The sequence below is a fragment of the Trifolium pratense genome, linkage group LG5, assembly GCF_020283565.1.
Source record: "Trifolium pratense cultivar HEN17-A07 linkage group LG5, ARS_RC_1.1, whole genome shotgun sequence".
Taxonomy (NCBI): Eukaryota; Viridiplantae; Streptophyta; class Magnoliopsida; order Fabales; family Fabaceae; genus Trifolium; species Trifolium pratense.
Window position 1 is genome coordinate 33,875,511 of NC_060063.1, and position 6,000 is coordinate 33,881,510.

Sequence of the window (6,000 nt, forward strand, 5' to 3'; positions counted from 1 at the left end):
AATCTCTAACAAATAATCTCATTCTAATCCAATAAGTTTTTTGTCATATTATTATTATTACTACAAAAAAAATCCAAGTTTTATATCTTTCATTCATCCATTGTAATTTAAGTAAAAAAAAAATATAGAAAGAATATAAAATAAATACAATAAAAAGATGATAGACTTATAATAAACATATTCCAAGTTTTATATCTTGCGTTGTAATTGCACACAAAAAATTTAAAAAAATATAAAAAAAATGATATGCTTAAAAATAGGAATAAAACAGTATAGATAGGAATAAAACACAAATAATAACAATAAAACAACAACAAAAAATTTAAAAAATTATATATGAATTTATGCATAAAAATAGGACCAAAATTATATATGAAGCCCCGCCCGTGTAAAAGGATAGGGATAATGGGCCGCCCCAATAGCCCGACCCTTTTTGACAGCTCTAGTAGTATGTTATCGATCGTAGGTTCGATCTCCAGTTCATTGTAAACCAAAAATAATAAAACATATCATAGATATGAACAAAACAAAACAATCTATACGCATAAAATTTCCCTAAAGAATAAATCTATTACCAAATTTACTAATTTGTTCTTATCCATTTTAATAATATTACAAATTTTGAATCATTGTAATTTTACAAAAAAAAAAACCTACAACACAAATATATAAAGAATAAAATAAATACAACAATGGTTCAAAAAAAAAAATACAACAAGAAGATTATATATTAATTTACGCATAAAAATATGAACAAAACAGAAACAATAAAAAAATTATAGAAAGTTTAGTCAATAGAAAAAATTATAGAAAGAATAAGATGAATACAACAAAAATAATATATTCGTTAAAAAAAGTAGTATATATTTAGTCAAAAAAAAATGGTATATATGAATCTATGCATAAAAATAACACAATAATTTCACTTCTATTTTAACAATATTATATAACAATTTTTTAAATATTTTATTTCAAATAAATTTATACCTTAATATAATGACAAACTTAAATATCAAATAAAAGTCAATAGACCCGTGTGAATGCTTCGCACGAGTTTGTTAACTAGTTATAAATTAAATGTCAATATGAGATTTTTTTTATAAGCGTCAACATGAGATATATAATTTTAATCGATTAGAGAGTAGCCGCAACATCTTTATGTAAAATTATTCTGAAGCACTATTGATTGTGATTTTCGACCGGTAGTTATAACCCGGTTGAAGTTAATTACTTAAAATTATTCAAATAAAATAAAATTTTAAAATAACTTACTATTTGACATAAGATTATACTCCGATTTAACTTAAACACTATTAATCCTAGTATTTGACTGAGGGTTAAACTCCAATTGAGGTTAATGATTTAAATTTTTTATAAATAAAGTAATATTTAAAAATAGAATATAATTTGACTTAAGATTATAGCTTGATTTTTTTTTTGATAAGCAAGATTATAGCTTGATTAAACTAAAGCACTATTAACTCGAGTATTTGACTGAGGATTGTACTTCTATTCTACTAAAGCACTATTAACCCTAGTTTTTGACTAAAGGTAAAACTTTGGTTGAAGTTAATGACTTTAAAATTACATAAATAAAGTAAAATTTAAAAATAAAGTATAATTTGACTTAAGATTATACGTCGGTACATTTGAAGCACTATTAATCCTAATGTTTGATTGAAGATTATAATGCGGATCAATTGAAGCACTATTAATCTTAGTCTTTGATTGCGTGTGTTTACTCCGTGTGAAGCTAATAACATAAAAATTATTAAAATAAATTAAAATTTAAAAATAAAGCATAATTTGACTGAAGATTGTACTTCTGTTCTACTGAAGCACTATTAACCCTAGTTTTTGACTAAAGGTAATACTCTGGTTGAAGTTAATGACTTTAAAATTACATAAATAAAGTAAAATTTAAAAATAAAGTATAATTTGACTTAAGATTATACGTTGGTACATTTGAAGCACTATTAATCCTAATGTTTGATTGAAGATTATATTGCGGTTCAATTGAAGCACTATTAACCCTAGTATTTGATTGCGTGTGTTTACTCCGTGTGAAGCTAATAACATAAAAATTATAAAAATAATTTTAAAGATTATACTCTGTGTGAAGCACTATTAACCCTAGCATAATTTGACTTAAGATTATACTCTGTTTCAACTGAAACACTATTAACCTTATTATTTGACTAAAGATTGTACTCCGGTTCAACTAAAGCACTACTAACCCCAATCTTTAATTAAGTGTTTTACTCCGGTAGAAGTTAATGGCAAAAGTTAATATGCATAAGGGGATGTTTATGCATGGTGCATAAGCCCAGAATTACTCGCGCACCCCCAGAAGTTTCTCGCGCGCGCCCCCCAGCCCCCCCCAAAGGCTCGCTATCCCCACCCCCTTTCTGCTGATGCACACGTTTTGTTTTTATTTTTAGCCTACTAGGCCTGAAAGCCCATATTGCTACGCGCCCCCCCAACTGCTACGCCCTCCCCCCAATTGCTCCGCGCCCCCCCCATTTTCTAGCCCCCCAATTTCTAGCGCACCCCCCCTAGGTTTTTTTTTCTTTTCTTTTTTCAGATTTCTAGCGCACCCCTCAGAATCGAATTTGAACGGCAATGAAGAACGTATGAATTAGAATCGAATTGGGTAGCTTGATTTTTCTTTTTGTGATGAGGTTTTTTTTAGTGATAAAATATTTGTGTTTTTGCTGAATGGAGACAAAGTAGAGTGATTAATTTTTTATTTTTTTTTTTATAATTGTTGAGTGATTATTGGTTAGAGAATCTTGAGATGTTAATTTGGTTCAGTAATAGTAATAATAATGAAGGAATATTATTTCAATAATACAATAAATTCAATATTAAAAACACAATATTGATTTCAATAAACACATAAAACCATTTTATAATACAAATGGTTTCACTTTTTAACTCTCTGAAACTATTTAACCAGCATAATGGTTTCCAGGATTTTTAAAACCATAAAAACACAATATTGATTTCAATAAACACATAAAACCATTTTATAATACAAATGGTTTCACTTTTTAACTCTCTGAAACCATTTAATCAGCATAATGGTTTCCAGGATTTTTAAAACCATAAAAACACAATATTGATTTCAATAAACACATAAAACCATTTTATAATACAAATGGTTTCACTTTTTAACTCTCTGAAACCATTTAATCAGCATAATGGTTTCCAGGATTTTTAAAACCATAAAAACACAATATTGATTTCAATAAACACATAAAACCAATTTATAATACAAATGGTTTCACTTTTTAACTCTCTGAAACCATTTAACCAGCACAATGGTTTCCAGAATAATTGTAACGAAAATTCACTGTTCATCTTCTCTTACGCGAAACAGTGAAAACGTGATCACTGTTCATCCGCGATCACTGTTCATCTTCTTCACCTTCTCTCACGAACTCACACCTTCTCTCACGAACTCCGATTCCAATTCATCTCAGAAATTGCAAAACTCCGATTCCGATTCCGATTCATCTCATAAATTGCAATTCGTTCTCGTTTTCGTTCGATTCAAGAGAATCAATTTGTAAGATTCCGATTGGAAAACGAAGATAGCGAGAGCGAAGAAGATTAAAGAGCTTGCAGCGGTTACAGCGATGATGGTTTGGCATGATTTTAGTTTAAAACTAACTACTAAAATAATTAACCATACATGATACTCTGAAATTTATCCCTAATCAATAAAATAAAATAAAATTCAATCAATCAAAATTAAAAGCGTGATAAAAAAAATCTGAGGGGTGCGCTAGAAATCTAAAAAAAAAAAAAACTGAGGGGGTGCGCTAGAAATTGGGGGGCTAGAAAATGGGGGGGGGGGGGGGGCGCGTAGCAATTCGGGGGAGGGCGTAGCAGTTGGGGGGCGCACGTAGCAATATGGGGGGCGCGCTAGAAATTGGGGCTAGAAAATGGGGGGGCGCGTAGCAGTTGGGGGACGCGCGTAGCAATATGGGGGGCGCACATAGCAATTATGTACGGTGCATAAGCTTGGGCTTATGCACCTTAACCGGACCCGAAGTTAATGACTTAAAAATTATAAAAATTACTGAAATTTTTAAAATAAAGTATAATTAGGCTTAAGATTATACTCCAATTCAAATGAAGCACCGTTAACTATACTATTTATCTGAAAGATTATACTCAAGTTCAAATGAAGTACTATTAACCCTAACGGGTTATACTCTAGTTGAAGGTAATGACTTAAAAATTATAAAAAGTAATCAAATAATTTTAATTCATATAATAAAAATTATTACATCAACCAAAAAAAAAAATTACAGCATGATAAACCAAAATATATAATTAGGGAGTGCAACAAATAACATGGAAGTATCATAGCTCAGCGGTTAAGTCTTTATTTATGGCTCGTTGGTAGTGTGTTCGAATCCTGTGTATGTGTCTTTTATTTTTTTTTTAGTTTTTCTGTATTTTCAAGGCTGTGTGTTTATATGAAATTCAGTATTTTTCACAAAAAGTTGTAGAAAATGGGACTCGAACCCACGACGTGATGACAATAGATTAAAGTCTCAACCACTACGACACATTAGCAAGTTGTGATTATTTGTGCGTTATATGATATTTATAAAATAACTGTTGATAAAAATATATTAAACCAGCCTTCATCTTCAACCTTCAGCCGGGTAGATGCGACCCGGTTTCATACCCGCGATTTTTATCGTAAAACCCGACGGTTTCTGGTCATTTAAACGTCGAGAATAACGATTAATTACCCAGAAACATCACAAAAACGATTTGGAATATATTTATGACTTTAATTTTGATTTAAATGATCTAAAACAAAATACCTAAACTTAAAATTTTTAGAAACTTCAAAACGAGATCTTGCCACCGCCGCATATTCCACCACTAATACTACTCGATTTAGATGAATCAAATCCATTAATACTACTCGATTTTATTACTCTGTTTCAAAATCTTATGAGTTTGATAAAATTTTCTGGAAACAATGAATTCTAATATTGAAATTTTGAGTTTGAAATCTTATGGGTTTAAGATTTTCTGGTATTATACAGCAAAATTGAATAGAAAGAAATGATATATAGCAAAGTTGGGTGTTGAGGTTTGATTTATTTAAGATTTTGCTTGGTGTTAAGGTGCTAGTTTATGTAATTGTAGTAGATTTTTTGTTACCTGCTTGTTTTTCTCCTGTGTATATTGTATCGCTGCTTAAAAGAAAACAATTACAATATATACTTAATATTAATATTAACTCAATGAAGGACTGATGTGCAATAAATTAAAGTTTCATAAGGTTCACTATGGACTTGCGCTGATGTGGTATAAGTTGATATTCTATTGGTCAATTAAATGGACTGCACCAAAACAGTCCAAAACAGGAATGCACCATAGAAGCTCCCTTATAATAAACTCAAATGTATTAATTTTTGTAACTTTCTTTTACGTTTTTTCCATCAATAAGCATAATTATTAGATCTACATCATGAACTTCCTTTAATATCAGATCCAATCAATCAGGATGAGGATGAAGAAATATTCTTTTGTTGGTGATGGAAGAAGACAAGGTTTTTTTTTTTTTTTGGAATATGAATGGAAGAAGCCATTTGGACTTTTTTTGTTGGTGATGAATGAAAGTTCAGAAGTTGTAAATCATGATGTTTGCATCAAAGAAAAGAAAAGAACGATATGATTTTGTGATATTTTGTTTTTTGATTTAACTTTAGTTGTAATTTTGTTTTAATTGATTTACAATCACAAATCATAATTAAAATTAAAAATAATTTAAACATTGAGGTAATTTTGAAATTTTTAATATGTCAGGGACTTAGTTGAAATATTAATAGATGTAAGGATACATGATAAGTACCATATATATTGTTGTACTATATAATTCAAAGTTAGTCAACACTTCATCCTCATTGGTCAGATTTGGAATGTATCAAAACATTCCAAGTAAGGAATGTACCATAGAATTTTCCT